This window comes from Balaenoptera ricei, chromosome 10, assembly GCF_028023285.1.
Source record: "Balaenoptera ricei isolate mBalRic1 chromosome 10, mBalRic1.hap2, whole genome shotgun sequence".
In the NCBI taxonomy this organism is placed as follows: Eukaryota; Metazoa; Chordata; class Mammalia; order Artiodactyla; family Balaenopteridae; genus Balaenoptera; species Balaenoptera ricei.
In genome coordinates this window covers 8950987-8969217 of record NC_082648.1, presented here as the reverse complement: position 1 = coordinate 8969217, position 18231 = coordinate 8950987, and the positions used below count along the sequence as shown (strand labels likewise).

Genomic DNA, 18231 nt, shown 5'->3' with positions numbered 1-18231 from the left:
AGATTCTTTGTTTCCTGCACTTGAATAGTAAAAGATGAAAATGATTAAAGTTTTGTTTTCAATTCTTTTAATAAAAGTCATGGATATTCTGCCACAACATTTTTTCAACAATTTAAAAAACAGTTATTTTTCATTCATGTCTTCAGGGAGATAAAATTCCAGTCATTGTAGTTGAACTTGAGTATTTCTAAGTCTTTTGAGCTATAGGTTGCCAAGTGATTTCTTGCTTTAAAGCCCTTAGTACAGTTGAAATGACTTTGTTTTAGTATAATCACTCCTTTAACATCTGTCTCCTCTTCTGGTTTGTAAGCTCCACGAGAGAGGATTGTATCTGTTTTGTTCAACACTATTTCCTGACACATTTTGTGTTCTCTAGAACCTAGAAAGCATCATGTGGAGTTACCACTGCAAATGGTTAGACAGTACTTATATATATGTCTGAGCATGTGTGTGTATGTGTTTGCATTTTTGGAGAGTTCTCTTCTTTTTTTCTGAGCTTATCCCTAAATTCAGTAGGACTTTAAAAATTGGTCTTACATATAATGATATACTGTAGTAAAAGATGCTGGACACGAGTTCAAAATAGTAGCAATAATAATAATAACAACAACAATTACTATTTATTGAGTGCATATTATGTGACTGGAACAGTTCTAAGCTCTTTAAATGTAATCCTCACTATAATATTTTGAGAGCAGTACTGTAATTGATAACATTTGCAGATGAGAAACTAAAAGATGGGAAAATTAAAACTTTTTCAAACGTGACACAACTAGTTGGTAATTGAGGTGAAATTTGCACCCAGTGTAGATTTTGTACCTTTAACAGCTATCCCTCCCTGGGCGTTGAATCTTTCTCTGCTTCACGCTAATGGTGTGAATCTCAGTTAATCCTTGGACATAGTTTTCTCAACTTGAAATTATAATGATTATCTCAGACTTGTGGAGAGAATTTGGTGATATAATTTATAAACTTTTTGGAGATTGCAAAATGATGTCAGTTTATACAGGGTAGCCTATGATAATTATTCATGTTTACTCAGTTCAGTGCTTCGCTGATCTATCTATTGATCAGAAGTTGCTGAATACAAATATTCTTCCATTACTGGTATTGTTAATACGTGTTTTACTAGCAGTCGAGCCAATAAGAAATAGCTTGAAATAAGGAAAACAATTAATTAGTGGGCATTACTAACAGAATGGGCGAATGCAACAAACCTGACCTCCCAACAAATTTTTGAAAATGAATTTAGAAATAAGGAATAAATCCTTAGCCATACTGGAAAAAAAGAATGTCATTAGGAAAACAGAAATGTTTAGATACATCTAAAAGATAGAAATCTGACAGGATTGAATTGAGGAAGGAAAATTGGCTGAAAGGTAGACACTAGATATAATGGCTGATATGGTGAGATTAGTTCTGGAGACTCTTCTATCTCATAATCAATGAAAATAACAAGGAATAAGGAGCCAAGGATTAGGGTGACTGCTTAGAGATGGAATGTAAAACAGTCAAGCAGGTTGGTCCTGCTTCCACCCCTTCTACACAAACAAACACAAACATTCACACACCCACACACCCACACACACACAGAGCCAAGCAGTAAACAGTTCGGCATCTGCTTTCAGACTGAAGAAGTCAGTATGAATAACTGGGTCACAGAGGCAATACAGCCTTCCAGGTGGCTGGCAACACCCAAAAGGAATGGAAAAATCCTAATAGAGACAGCTGGAAGATTCTGTGCTAGCAGATTCCAACCCTCTCCACTGCAACAGTGGAAGCACTCAGGAATAAATTTAAAAAGTGTCCACAGTCAGGGAAAGAGGAATTCGCAAATGGAAAGATAAGCCTGCAACCAAGACTAACAAAACACACAGGGAAAAAACAATTTTGTTACAGAGAGGGTCCAAATAGGACAGCAATAAGGAAAAACGAACAAATAAAAAGCACAGATATTGAAAAGAAAGCAAGGAAAGGATCATTAACTATAGGTGATGTGATTGCTTTTATTGAAAATTCAAGAGCAGTTAAGCGACAGACCAGTTGAGTTAATAAACAAGTTCACCAGATAAAAGATTACTAAAGGATTTAAAATAACACCCTGTACATGGTAAGTACTATGTAAATCTTACCCTTTTATACAGCAGTGACCAATAGAAAATGCAAGTTAAAAAAACTGTTTACAAAATCTCAGTGTTAGATCTTTAAAAGGAAAACATAAGTGTTACCGAAGGACATAATGAAGATGTAATAAATGGAATGATAAACCATGTTTAAGAATGAGAAGAATAAATATTGTAAAGATATTGTCTTCCTGAATTCTTCTATAAATTGGGTGAAATCTCAATCCAAAATCATACCAGAATTGTTCCTTGAAATTTACAAATTAATCCCAAAATGTATCTAAGAGATTAAGTGAGTGGTCATGGGGCCCATCAAGAACAGCCACCCCAGTTCAAAGAACTAAGAATTCTAGATAGGACATGAAAAAATCTATTTCAGTGCATTGCTGAGCTAGCAAAAAATCAAAGGATATGCTCAGAGATTTAACCAAATAAAGTGAAAGCAGTACTCCATGGAGAGAAGTAAAGCCTGAAATTGGTGTCTGCCCTAAGAGGATCTGTCCAACCAGGAGAAACTTGAGCTTCCATTTTATAGCCCATGAGAGAAAAGGACTGACACAAAAGCAAGTACTCACTTAAATTCACTAGTGAAAAATCAGGAGTCAAGTTGGAGATGAGTTAATGGAAACCAACCCCTCCACACATACATGCATCTGAAATACAAGAAGGCTACACTCATTATGAGGGTGAACTGCAAAAAACAAACAAATTAAAAAACAAGCAAACAAAACAAAAACATAAAAACCCGTCCCCAGAAAAAGAATGACTTATTATAGAAAATGAGGGGAGAGAGGGAAAATAATCTCCACTGAGAATTCATAACCATAAACCAGCTTTCAAACACATTTGCTACATTTAGTCCTCAAAACCTCAAACCGAGAATTTGTTTTAAAGCGATAACATCAGTTGCCTCTAATAAACAAAAAAGAGAACCTCTGTGGAAGAAAGTAACTTGAACACAGATGCCAGAGAAGACCCATAGATGAATTGCTCGGCACTGGAAGTTATGGGAGAAATCACACACACACACACACACACACACACACACCATGCACGTACAAATGAGGAACCTGGTTGCCACAAGTAAAACCCAGTGGAAACAAAAGGCAATAATCTGCTAGTATGTAGTGTTTTTGTTTTCCTGTGCTTGGAAATATGGAAACATGATAGAAAAGGGAAATGGAAGCAGGGACACCTAGGATGGATCAAGAAATATGTATTAATTACATATCCGTTGGGAATTCAGGTGCCCTGAGTAATACAATGAAGACATCTTTGCTTTCAAAGAGATCATAGTCTGGGCTTCCCTGGTGGCGCAGTGGTTGAGAATCCGCCTGCCAATGCAGGGGACACGGGTTCGCGCCCTGGTCTGGGAAGATCCCACATGCTGCAGAGCAACTGGGCCCGTGAGCCACAACTACTGAGCCTGTGCGTCTGGAGCCTGTGCTCCGCAACGGGAGAGGCCGCTACAGTGAGAGGCCCACGCACCGTGATGAAGAGTGGCCCCCGCTCGCCGCAACTGGAGAAAGCCCTTGCACAGAAACGAAGACCCAACACAGCCAAAAATAAGTAAATAAATTAAAAAAAAAGAGATCATAGTCGAGCTAAAGAAATAATAATGCACATGTTAAAATAACATATAAGTCAGAGATATGAGCCCCAAAAAGATGTAGCATGGACCACTGTGGCCTGCAAGGCTCAGAAGAAGCAGGTTGAGGAACTTCAGTTGTGCCCAGAAGAAATAGGATTTGCATAGTATCAGAGAAGTGGAGGGATTTTTCAGGAAGTAGGAGGAAACACAAAGATGGAAATTCTACAGCGAATACAGATAGGCTCTTAAACTATCACCAGATACTTCCACAGAAAAGGATGGCAAGAAAATGCTTCTAAAGGAAGAAAATCGGCAGCACCCAGGAAACAGACTAGAAGAGAGGAAAAACACACGTATATACAGTGCTATAAAGCAAACTAATTAATTGATCAATTAAAGCCTGCTTATAAAATAAGTAAATAATGAAAAAATGACCACCAGCTAATTGTAAAAACAAGGCTCTGTTATCCAACTGTGTAAGTGGGAAGAACGGTCAGTTGGAAGTGAAGACCCAAAATTCTCTTCCTAGCTTTACCACTGCCCAGCCTTGAAATTCAAATTATTTGGGATTCAGCTTTAATATTTGAAAATTGGGGGAGGGGGTGTGTCCATGGAGGAGGGCAGGTTAATGCACGATCTTATTCATGCTGCAGCACTACCTTCAACTCTGCAAACCTACAAACGCCACAACTCTACAAATGGAATGATGAGTGTGGTATTTCCTTCAATGCCCAGAAGAGGGCACTCACACTGACAACTGAAATTTACTAAAGTAACTGTAATCCCCCTCTTTCGCTGGCTCAGACTGAGCTTCATTACCCAAGAAATCCACGGGGTGGCAATAACACTGAGTGAAAAGTAAATTCACAGTTGAATTCTAACAGGCTTCTTCAGTGGCTAATGTTGACACAGTTCTCTTCCCCCGCCTTTATGATGTCACCAAGGCCAGAGAAGCTGGGAGAACAAAGGCTGTCCCAGTCCTGCGAAGGAGACTTTACCGTCCTCATCCTCATTTTACATAAGAAACTAGGAAGAGAGAAATATTATCTAAGGTAGCAGAGATAGTAAGTGATCCAGCCAGAATTCAAAATTCAAAATTTGACCATGGTCAAAGTCCATGGTCCCTTCGCCACACTTGCTGGGGGAGCTGAAGAAAACCGATTTGATTGACAAAGGGACCTTCCTTCCTAACCACCCTTCACTGATACAGAAATGAGATGTTTGCTCTTTTCTTTATAACTAAGGGGCACTTAAAATATTTGATTCCGTCTGAGCACAGGACAATACATATAACTTTCCCAGACACTATTAAATAGTGTAGTGATTGCTATAGCAATTTTCAACTTTAGGGTTTATTTGAATCACTCATATTTCTTTCCTGCCACTTAGATGGAGCAGGAACACTTTTTTTCATTGGCCATAAATTTAATCAAGGCACTGTGAGTTACACATAACAGAATTTCATTCAAACTTGGCTAAAGGGGAAAAAAAGGATAATTTTTCAGCGGAATAAAGGTGCATTTCAAAGAATCCAAAGACGAGAAGTTTCTTTAGGTGATACAGAAGGTTTAGAATCAAGAACCAGAAAACCATTAGGAATTATGGCAATTGCCGTCATACTCATTCTCTCTTTCTCTCCAGGTTCTCTAGCCCATGGATTTCTTGGCATGTCTGGGCTATTGCCTCTTTCTAATGACTGGCTTTGTCTTCTTCTCTAGATGCCACAGCTCCTGGGTTCACACACCCTCAGCTCCAGTGGCTAGCAGAGACTGGCCCACATCTTTCAATCCAGATTCCTAACCTCTGAGAGAAAGAATCCAACTTGGTTGGGCTATGGCTATGGCGTAAGTAATTAAGCACAAACAAGGGTGATGATTATCTAAGAGGGATGTTCTGAGCCAAGCAGCCACCCTAGAAAATGTATGTTACCAGTGGCTAAGTAACTTTCTGGGGAATTTGAAAGAATATCAGGATGAAATTCTAAGCCATTTGGCATTTCCACACGTCCCCCTATGCTAATGGTGATAACTCTCAAACCATAATTTAGGATACAGATTTTGATAATTTTTCAGGATATTTAAAGTTAGATCAAAATTAGAAAATTTGAAAATTTTCACTTACAACATCTATACCTCAGCCTACCCATTTAAAAATGGATTGTAAAAATTAAGATGTACTTTGATGATAGATCAAGTAGCAATACACTTAAAATGACAAAAGAGTAATTTAAATTTGACATACAGAAAGACTTCTGTCTAAGGGTGCGTCACTGAAATAGGTTGTCATTTACAGCAAACACATCTTTCCTGGAGAATGACCCTCAAATAATAAAGTGGATCTAGCAAGGGTATTTAATATCCTGATTAGAACCAAGTCAGTGAAAAAAAATTTTTAAGTGACACCCTTAAGTTTTAACAACCAACATTTAGTCTATTTAGCAAAAGAGAATGTAAAAGTTAATCAATACGTTACAAATGTGCACTATTATCAAAGGCTAAATTAAATGCTGTTTATACTCTACATCAGTGATTTTCAAAGTGTAGTGCACTTCAGAATTGCCTGGAAGTCTTGTTAAAACAAGAATTGCTGCCTGTCCCTCCTCCTCCAGTTTCCGATTGTCTAGGTCTGTCTAGGGTCTGATAATTTATAATTTGCATTTCTAAAAGTTCCCAGATGGCATTGATGCTGCTGGTTTAGGGATTGCGCTTTGAAACTTCCTGCTCTAAACTCAGGACAGAAGAACCGTTTCTTCTTCCTTCCTTCCTCCCTTCTTTTCTTTCTGTTTCTTTCTTTCTTTCTCCTTTCCTTCCTTCCTCCCTCCCTCCCTCCCTTTTTCCCTCCCTGCCTCCTTTCTTCCTTCCTTCCTTCCTTCATTCCTTCCTTCCTTCCTTCCTTCCTTCATTCCTTCCTTCCTTCCTTTCCTTCTCACATATTTTTTGGTGTATGTGAGAACATGTAAGTTTTCCTCCCTTAGCAAATTTCAACCATCCGATACAGGTGTTGTCACTATAGTCACCATGTTATACATTAGATCCTCAGACCTTATTCAGTTATAGCTGAAAGCTTGCACCCTTTTACCAACCTCTCCCTATTTCCCCCATGCCCAGCCCCTGTCAACCACTTTTCTACTCTGTTTTCTCTTCCATAGGTTGCCTTTTCATTTTGATGGTTTCCTTTGCTGTGCAGAAGCTTTTTAGTTCGGTGTAGTCCCACTGATTTATTTTTGCCTTTGTTTTTGGTGTCAAATCCAAAAATTTATTGCCAAGACTGATGTCAAGAAGCTTTGAGAACTTTAAGAACTCTTGTTCTAAGCTCAGAACAGAAGACCCGTCTCTAACTAATATTTTTCTGGGTTCATGCAGAGTTATACCAAACACAACCAAAGGCACCAAAAACTGTAAGCAAACAAAAAAAAACAGGAAAATATTTTACTGGCTTACTTCTCAGGGTCCTGGTTTATCCCAATTGCAGATGTAGATAACGGTGGTTGGGAGAGTTAAATCTATAGACACGTTCACAAATGACATGTCATAAGCTCTCAAAGATGAATGAAAGCTCAAAAGCTGTAGTCAAGGCTAGTACTAGACAAAATGAAAGACAAAGAAATATGTGTTCAGATTGTCACATGTTTGTGAAGGATCATGGTATAATGGAATCATTACAGATTTTGTTGTCAGGCTATCCAGAGTTTAAGACCTAGATCTGCCATTTACCCAGTATGCAATCTGGTATACTGGTTTTCATAATACCTATTAAAAGTGATGTTGAGAACACTATCAGGTAACATATATTAAAATGTCTAGCACATAGTAGGCATTCAAAAATAACAGCCACCATATATTAGAGTCCTATTATGTGCAAGGCACTCAACTAGGTGCATTAGCTTGTCTAATCCTCATAAGAGCCCCTTGAGTTGTCATCATCATCATCACCATCATCATTCCCACTTCGCAAACAAGAAAACAGAATCCCAAGTCACTTAGGCAAAAAGTCAAAGCAAACCCCCAACAGCTTGAGACCAAATGCTTACCTTTTTTTTTTTTAAGCTTTTTTTTTTTTTTAATATCTCCACCTTTATTTCCCAAAGATGTCTTAAACTTTTTAAATTTTATTTTATTTTTTGGCTACGTGACATGCGGGATCTTCCCTGACCAGGGATCGAACCCGGGCCCCCTGCAGTGGAAGCGTGGAGTCTTAACCATTGGACCACCAGGGAAGTCCCCAATGCTTGCCTTTCTACAAAGATGAGTTGTCTAATCCCCCTTATCATTCTCTTCCCAAGTTCCCTGGCTGCAGTTATGAACCAGATGTTCTTATGCGAGAACAATTTCCTCATTTAGTTGATTTCCCATACCTTGCCTTTAACTTTCCTCTCTCTAAGTAATGTTCACTACTCTCATATCTTAATTCATCAAGATCTTGTTGGCAGACCTAATTAGGGAAAACTAAGATGTGAGGAAATTTTATTTTTCATAATGTAGTCTCCAGCTTTTTCCTACATTGCTTGAGTAACTCTTTAGTCTATCTGCTATTAGAGTCTGCTACCAGTTGGGAAAAATCTGACCCTGTACTTCTACAGCATATAGTTGCTCATCCTCTCTGACTATGCGGTACAAAGGAGTCTGTTTTATGGCATAAACTAGTTTGTATGGTACTGTCAGTGATATAAATGATAACAACCTTTCTGGGCTATTTGATCACCTGCCTTTGAATAGCTGTTTTGATTTTTTTGTTGCATTATTCATTTGATTCTGCTTAGATACATTGTACAGTTGCTCCAGCAATTATGTCCCTAAATAATAACAGTAACTTACATCTTTACTGTCACAATGTTCACATACAATATTGCATAAAGCTCTTTATTGTCTCTGGTAGGTGGGTCTTCAGAACACCCCTTACTCCACACTTGACATTCAGAGACTACTGTGCTGTGTGGAGCAGAGACACCCTGTCATTATTAACTTAGTTTTATGAGGTACTCCTAAGTTATTCAAGTCTTTTACACTCGTTTACAAGCTGCTCTTGGAGCGATACTGAGAAACGGGTCAGCATTGTCATGCATTTTACAGATTGAAAGAAGAGGTCTCAGTTTACAGGTTATTTTCTGAAGGACTGACAATCAATGCAAAGTCTTTCTTATAAACAGAATCTAGAATCTCTTTTGCCTTTTGGTCATGAACATTGTAATCGGCCAGCAGGCGTTAATAAAATAATGTTATTTTCTTAGTGATCTTGGAATTGCTTGGACTTTTATTAAATCTCCACAATATGTGAGTTGTTACACAGATTACAGCTCTGACACATAGTAAGATGGATAAGTGACACAATATGTCAAATGTATAATGGCCCATGTATATTGTCTGTAGTGTGTTGTAGATTTTAATTTGGGTGCTTAGGTGTGGTAAGATATTCACATCAGGCTCTTCTCTTCATCAATGTCATTTTGATCCCTTCCCCGCCCTGCCCCATGACCATAATAATCATAATCAATTACAAAGATGCCACAGGGTCTGCTTCTAGGCCTTCTCCTTCTGCTCCAAGTCCTCTTCAGCGGTGCCTATCTCTGTGATTTTCTTCCATAGCAGTTGATAGTTGAATAAATTTTAAAACCTGTATTTGATTTGTAATGACAGAAAAGTGTATTTGAGTGTATGGTATACATATACATATACAAACATTGTAAATGTATATAAAAAGCCAGAAAGGATAAAAAGCATGTCTTAAAAATTATTTTAACTTTTTTTAAGTAGATAATTTCAAACATTCAGAAAGGCTGTAACTATAAGAATAATGCAAAAAAAATCCACATACCTTTACTCAGGTTTGCTTAATAACATTTTACCCCATTTGCTTTGTCACTCTCTCTCTTTTTGCCTGAACCGTTTGAGGGTAAGTTACACCCATCATGGCCTTTTACCCCTAAACTTTTCAGTGTGTCTTTCCTAAGAATCACAACAGTCTCTTACATAACGACAACTCAATTATCAACTTCAGGACATCTAACACTGACACAGTACTTATCTAATCTACTCTCCGAATTCCAATGTCGTGAATTAAACCAACAGTGTGTTTTACAGCATTTTTTGCCCCCTCTAGCACACATAACCAGTCTAGTGCTGTATTTCATGTCTCTTTAGCCTCCTTTTATTTTTTAAAATTAGTTTATTTATTTATTTATTTTTGGCTGTGTTGGGTCTTCATTGCTGTGCACGGGCTTTCTCTAGTTGCGACAAGCAGGGGCTACTCTTTGTTGTGGTGCACGGGCTTCTCATTACGGTGGCTTCTCTTGTTGCAGAGCACAGGCTCTAGGAGCTCGGGCTTCAGTAGTTGTGGCACGCAGGCTCAGTAGCTGTGGCTCACGGGCTCTAGAGCACAGGCTCAGTAGTTGTGGCGCATGGGCTTAGTTGCTCCACAGCACATGGGATCTTCCCGGACCAGTGCTCTAACCCATGTCCCCTGCATTGGCAGGTGGATTCTTAACCACTGTGCCACCAGGGAAGTCACCAAAAGACTTTTAAAATGGCTGTGGTTCAAGATCTGATAAGAGTTCATTTGATAAGAAATTCAGTTATTTTTGTGGCATACAACAATTTAAGACAATAATTGGATAATGAGGATATTGATAAATTTCTCTGAACTTCAATTTCTGGAATACCTATATCAGAAAACTTATATCCATATATATATAACCTAAGAAGGTTTATTATCACTTCTTATTTGACAATGTTTCCCATGTAATTTAACATGCCAAATAAACTTAATTAGTTTAACATCTCCTTTATAAGGTGAGAGACAAATCTTTTGGGAATTTCCAGGGGCCCTCTGGGAAATCTCAAAGTTAGTTTGAGGTCAAAAAGACTCCATTTAGATTTGATCTGGGAAGTTGTAAAAAATGTCAAAAGGTTTGAACATTTGACTAAATAGGATCACAAGTCATTATGAAATAATGCTTATTTAGCAGGAGTGACAATAGAAGATATTAAAAGCAAATACGGAAGGTTACATTGTTGTGAACAAAATTTAGCTCTTTTAGTATTGAGAAGACTCAGTTCTCCAAGGTAATCAAAGATCTAATAAATAAAACATGAAGCACAGGAAATTATTTTGGTAACACACAAAATCTTTGCTTTCCTGGCAGATTACCCAAAAGGCAACAAAACAAAAACAAAAACAAAGAGCTTTCCCCATCTCCTATCAAGAGCAGACTAATAGTCCAATAAAACTGTCTTTTTAACAGAAACAAAAACATATTCTAATTCTGCACCAGTGTACTTTTGATATTAAGGCTCATTCTTTAAAAATATAATTCCGATCATAGCCAGCTTGACCACACATAAAATTCATTTCCAGGATTCCTTTTCCACAAACCTTCTACAAGGTTTTTTTGTATCCCCTCAGGTTTTGTCTTATATTTGTCCTTACTCATTCTTCATCAGCCAGTCATTCCACTTCTGGACAAAATTACTTTCTTTTCCTCTTAAGAGAAGTATGTTCTTTATACCTTTCCTTATCCTAAAAACATATTCTTAGAACTACCATACGACTCAGCAATCCCACTACTGGGCATATACCCTGAGAGAACCATAATTCAAAAAGAGTCATGTACCACAATGTTCATTGCAGCTCTATTTACAATAGCCAGGACATGGAAGCAACCTAAGTGTCCATTGACAGATGACTGGATAAAGAAGATGTGGCACATATATACAATGGAATATTACTCAGCCATAAAAAGAAACGAAATTGAGTTATTTGTAGTGAGGTGGATGGACCTAGAGTCTGTCCTACAGAGTGAAGTAAGTCAGAAAGAGAAAAACAAATACCGTATGCTAACACATATATATGGAATCTAAAAATAAAAAATAAAAATTGTTCTGAAGAACCTAGGGGCAGGACAGGAATAAAGATGCAGACATAGAGAATGGACTTGAGGACACGGGGAGGGAGAAGGGTAAGCTGGGACGAAGTGAGAGAGTGGCATGGACATATATACACTACCAAACATAAAATAGATAGCTAGTTAGAAGCAGCCGCATAGCACAGGGAGATCAGCTCAGTGCTTTGTGGCCACCTAGAAGGGTGGGATAGGGAGGGTGGGAGGGAGACACAAGAGGGAGGAGATATGAGATATATGTATACGTATAGCTGACTCACGCTGTTATACAGCAGAAACTAACACACCACTGTAAAGCAATTATTTTCCAATAAAGATGTTAAAAAAATAAATAATAATTAATGACAGTAATGCAATATAACTCCTTGAATAAAATAAGAATCTATAAAAAAAATTCTACTTTCCTTACCAACTTTTTATACACAGTTGTTTTCTTTCACTCTTATTACTTCTAGAGTTTTTAATTAAATGTATTGATTAGAATTCTTAACCCTTAGAAACCTTAGTTTCTAGTGAAAACTGAGAGGTAAGCAATTATGGGCTGGTTGTTACACCAGCATTCTGTGCACCGGCAAATTTATAAATGCTCAGTAATTTCTAGAAGTACACTCTTTCTCAGTCAACTTTTTAATGTGGCAGAAGACATGTTTACTATTAGACCCAAACATCTTTAATTCCTCTGTAATAAGAATCCAAAAGTAGATGAACTTATATTCAGTTATTAACACTTCAGTGTTATATTTTATTTGGAAATGATCTAGATATTCAATGACTATCCATCATTTAACTTAACTTTAAGGTTTCAAGCTAACAAAAAGATTTTGGAAACTATTTTTAAACAATTATGTTTAGATTACTCATGAAAATTTCACAAGACATTAAACAGCTAGCCATCTTCTTAAGTTATTTTTCTTGCTGACAGATTCTGGAACAGTGATAACATGGGCTTATTTGACTTTTAGTAAACCTAGGTAGAATAAAAGTTGTATGTTTGCATTATATTTAATGTGAATAGTTCTGAAGACATGTTCATTTTAACTAAAGCAACAAAACTTCAAGTAGCTTTTATTTATTGAAGATTATCCTGTATCACTTGAACTTGAAACACTTTTGGGTTAGTTTCTATATTTCTGAGAGAATACTTGATTTGTATAAACACTTATTTTTCATCAAGCTAATTAAATAGAGCTCTTTTACAAATTAATTTTGGCAATACCCTCTACGGTAGAAAAATCACACATCTATCCATATGTATATAAATATACACAAACATACAGACAGATACAGAGATCTTATAGTTTTTTTTAATTAATTAATTTTATTTTATTATTTATTTTTTTCTGTATTGGGTCTTCGTTGCTGCGCGCAGGCTTTCTATCATTGCGGCGAACGGTGGCTACTCTTTGTTGCGGTGCATGGGCTTCTAATTGCGGTGGCTTCTCTTGTTGCGGATCATGGGCTCTAGGCGCACGGCTTCAGTAGTTGTGGCACATGGGCTCAGTAGTTGTGGCTCACGGGCTCTAGAGCGCAGGCTCAGTAGTTGTGGCACACAGGCTTAGTTGCTCCACAGCATGTGGGATCTTCCCGGACCAGGGCTCAAACCCATGTCCTCTGCACTAGCAGGTGGATTCTTAACCACTGTGCCACCAGGGAAGTCCCAGAGATCTTATAGTTTTAATTTTTAAATTACAGCCATGAGAGAGGATTGGTTCAAGATGGCAGAGTAGAAGGACGTGCGCTCACTCCCTTTTGTGAGAGCACCAGAATCACAACTGCTGAACAATCATCAACATTAAGACTCTGGAACTCACCAAAAAAAGATACCCCACATCCAAAGACAAAGGAGAAGCCACAATGAGATGGTAGAAGAGGTGCAATCACAATAAAATCAAGTCCCATAACTGCTGGGTGGGTGACTCACAAACTGGAGAACACTTATACCACAGAAGTCCATCCACTGGAGTGAAGGTTCTGAGCCCCACATCAGGCTTCCCAACCTAGGGGTCCGGCAATGGGAGGAGGAATTCCTAGAGTATCAGACTTTGAAGGCTAGTGGGATTTGACTGCAGGACTTCGACGGGACTTGGGGAAACAGGGACTCCACTCTTGGACGGCACACACAAGGTAGTGTGCGCATCAGGACCCAGGGGAGGGAGCAGTGACCCCATAGGAGACTGAACAGGACCTACCTGCTAGTGTTGGAGGGTCTTCTGCAGGGGTGGGCGGTGGCTGTGGCTCACCGTGGTGACAAGGACTGTGGCAGCAGAAGTTCTGGGAAGTACTCCTTGGCGTGAGCCCTCCCAGAGACCGCCATTAGCCCCACCAAAGAGCTGGAAAGGCTCAGTGCTGGGTCGCCTCAGACCAAAAAACCAACAGGGTGGTTACCCAGCCCCACCCATCAGCAGACAAGCAGATTAAAGTTTTACTGAGCTCTGCCCACCAGAGCAACACCCAGCTCTACCCACCACCAGTCTCTCCCATCAGGAAGCTTGCACAAGCCTCTTAGATAGCCTCATCCACCAGAGGGCAGACAGCAGAAGCAAGAAAAACTACAATCCTGCAGCCTGTAGAAGGAAAACCACATTCACAGAAAGATAGACAAAATGAAAAGGCAGAGGACTTTGTACCAGATGAAAGAACAAGATAAAACCCTAGAAAAACAACTAAATGAAGTGGAGATAGGCAACCTTCCAGAAAAAGAATTCAGAATAATGATAATGAAGATGATCCAGGACCTCGGAAAAAGAATGGAGGCAAAGATCAAGAAGATGCAAGAAATGTTTAACAAAGACCTAGAAGAATTAAAGAACAAACAAACAGAGATGAACAATACAATAACTGAAATGAAAAATACACTAGAAGGAATCAATAGCAGAATAACTGAGGCAGAAGAATGGATAAATGACCTGGAAGACATAATGGTGGAATTCACTGCCATGGAACAGAATAAAGAAAAAGAATGAAAAGAAATGAAGACAGCCTAAGAGACCTCTGGGACAACATTAAATACATCAACATTCGCCTTATAGGGGTCCCAGAAGGAGAAGAGAGAGAGAAAGGACCCGAGAAAATATTTGAAGAGATTATAGTCGAAAACTTTCCTAACGTGGCTAAGTAAATAGCCACCCAAGTCCAGGAAGCACAGAGAGTTCCAGGCAGGATAAACCCACGGAGAAACATGCTGAGACACATAGTAATCAAATTGACAAAAATTAAAGACAAAGAAAAATTATTGAAAGCAACAAGGGAAAAATGACAAATGACATAAAAGGAAACTCCCATAAGGTTAACCGCTGATTTCTCAGCAGAAACTCTACAAGCCAGAAGGAAGTGGCATGATATATTTAAAGTCATGAAAGGGAAGAACCTACAACCAAGATTACTCTACACGGCAAGGATCTCATTCAGATTCGATGGAGAAATCAAAAGCTTTACAGACAAGCAAAAGCTAAGAGAATTCAGCACCACCAATCCAACTCTACAGTAAATGCTAAAGGAACTTCTCTAAGTGGGAGACACAAGAGAAGAAAATGACCTAAAAAACAAACCCATAACAATTAAGAAAATGTTAATAGGAACATACATAGCAATAATTACTGTAAATGTGAATGGATTAAATGCTCCAACCAAAAGACACAGGCTTGCTGAATGGATATAAAAACAAGACCCATATATATGCTGTCTACAAGAGACCCACTTCAGACCTAGGGACACATACAGACTGAAAGTGAGGGGATGGGAAAAGATACTCCATGCAAATCAAAAGAAAGCCGGAGTAGCAATACTCATATCAGATAAAAGAATTTAAAATAAAGAATGTTATAAGAGACAAGGAAGGACACTACATAATAATCAAGGTATCAATCTGAGAAGAAGATATAGTAATTATAAATATATATGCCCCAAACATAGGAGCACCTCAATACATAAGGCAACTGCTAACAGCTATAAAAGAGGAAATCGACAGTAACACCATAATAGTGGGGGACTTTAACACCTCACTTACACTAATGGACAGATCATCCAGACAGAAAATTAATAAGGAAACACAAGTTTTAAATGACACAATAGACCAGATAGATTTAATTGATATTTATAGGACATTCCATCCAAAACAGCAGATTACACTTTCTTCTCAAGTGCACACGGAACATTCTCCAGGATTGATCACATCTTGGATCACAGATCAACCCTCGGTAAATTTAAGAAAGTTGAAATCATGTCAAGCATCTTTTCCGACCACATTGCTATGAGATTAGAAATCAATTACAGGGAAAAAAATGTAAAAAACACAAACACATGGATGCTAAACAATATGTTACTAAGTAACCAAGAGATCACTGAAGAAATCAAAGAGGAAATCAAAAAATACCTAGAGGGACTTCCCTGCTGGCACAGTGGTTAAGAATCCGACTGCCAATGCAGGGGACACGGGTTCAAGCCCTGGTCTGGGAAGATCCCACATGCCGTGGAGCAGCTAAGCCCATGCACCACAACTACTGAGCCCACGTGCCACAACTACTGAAGCCCATGCACCTAGAGCCCATGCTCCACGGCATTAGAAGCCACCTCAATGAGAAACCCATGCACCGCAATGAAGAGTAGCCCCTGCTCGCTGCAAATAGAGAAAGCCCGTGCACAGCAGCGAAGACCCCATGCAGCCAAAAATAAATAAATAAATAAATTTATATATATATATATAAAAAATACCTAGAGACAGATGACAATGAAAACATGACAATCCAAAACCTATGGGATGCAGCAAAAGCAGTTCTAAGAGGGAAGTTTATAGCAATACAAGCCTACCTCAGTAAACAAGAAAAATCTCAAATAAACAATCTAACCTTACATCTAAAGGAACTAGAGAAAGAAGAACAAACAAAACCCAAAGTTAGTAGAAGGAAAGAAATCATAAAGATCAGAGCAGAAATAAATGAAATAGAAACAAAGAAAACAATAGCAAAGATCAATAAAACTAAAAGCTGGTTCTTTGAGAAGATAAACAAAATTGATAAACCTTTAGCCAGACTCATCAAGAAAAAGAGGGAGAGGACTCAAATCAATAAAATTAGACTTGAAAAAGGAGATGTTACAATGGACATCGCAGAAATACAAAGCGTCCTAAGAGACTACTACAAGCAACTCTATGCCAATAAAATGGACAACCTGGAAGAAATGGACAAACTCTTAGAAAGGTATAACCTTCCAAGACTGAATGAAGAAATAGAAAACATGAACAGACCAATCACAAGTAATAAAATTGAAACTGTGATTAAAAATCTTCCAACAAACAAAAGTCCAGGACCAGATAGCTTCACAGGTGAATTCATCAAACATTTAGAGAAGAGCTAACACCCATCCTTCTCAAACTCTTCCAAAATATTGCAGAGGAAGGAACACTCCCAAACTCATTCTATGAAGCCACCTGATACCAAAACCAGATTGAGATACTACAAAAAAAAAAGAAAATTCCAGACCAATATCACTGATGAATATAGATGCAAAAATCCTCAACAAAATACTAGCAAACAGAATCCAATAACACATTAAAAGGATCATACACCATGATCAAGTGAGACTTATCCCAGGGATGCAAGGATTCTTCAATATATGCAAATCAATCAACATGATACACCATATTAACAAATTGAAGATGAAAAACCATGTGATCATCTCAATAGATGCAGAAAAAGCTTTTGACAAAATTCAACACCCATTTATGATAAAAACTTTCCAGAAAGTGGGCATAGAGGGACGCTACCTCAACATAATAAAGGCCATATACGACAAACCCACAGCAAACGTCATTCTCAATGGTGAAAAACTGAAAGCATTTCCTCTAAGATCAGGAACAAGAAAAGGATGTCCACTCTCACCACTATTATTCAACATAGTTTGGGAAGTCCTAGCCACGGCAGTCAGAGAAGAAAAAGAAATAAAAGGAATACAAATTGGAAAAGAAGAAGTAAAACTGTCACTGTTTGCAGATGACATGATACTATGTATAGAAATCCTAAAGATGCCACCAGAAAACTACTAGAGCTAATCAATGAATTTGATAAAGTTGCAGGGTACAAAATTAATGCACAGAAATCTCTTGCATTCTTTCATGTTTGGTAATTACAATCACTGTTGCTTCTGTTGTGGTCATCCATTTACAATGTTTGGTGTCAGTTTATTTATCTCTCGTAAAAATAAAATACAGTGTGTGTGTGTGGGAAAAAAAAATGAAATCTCTTGCATTCCTATACACTAACAACAAAAGATCAGACAGAGAAATTAAGGAAACATTCCCATTCACCATTGCAACAAAAAGAATAAAATACCTAGGAATAAACCTACCTAAGGAGGTAAGAGACCTGTACTCAGAAAACTATAAGACACTGATGAAATAAATCAAAGATGACACAGACAGATGTAGAGATATACAATGTTCTTGGATTGGAAGAATCAATATTGTGAAAATGGCTATATACCCAAAGCAATCTACAGATTCAATGCAATCCCTATCAAATTACCAGTGGCATTTTTTACAGAACTAGAACAAAAAAATCTTAAAATTTGTGTGGAGACAAAAAAGACCCTGAATAGCCAAAGCAGTCTTGAGGGAAAAAAACGGAGCT

At 38.0% G+C, this 18231-nt stretch overlaps 1 protein-coding gene across 3 annotated transcripts in view; it reads right to left on the bottom strand.

Annotated features, from left to right (window-relative positions):
* LOC132372997 (otolin-1-like) overlaps nucleotides 1–18231 on the bottom strand; it is a 71654-nt gene that overhangs the window by 39678 nt on the left and 13745 nt on the right. Inside the window, exons 1-2 of one of the 3 annotated variants that reach the window (XM_059935308.1) lie at nucleotides 13798–13950; nucleotides 9209–9324 (exon numbers count right to left, since the gene is read on the bottom strand). The exons of 1 other annotated variant lie outside the window; for it this stretch is intronic. The gene's annotated coding sequence lies outside the window, so the exon portion shown is untranslated. Of the gene's footprint in view, nucleotides 1–9208; nucleotides 9325–13797; nucleotides 13951–18231 lie in introns of those variants that run through there. One more of the 3 variants, XM_059935306.1, reaches the window with a different exon arrangement.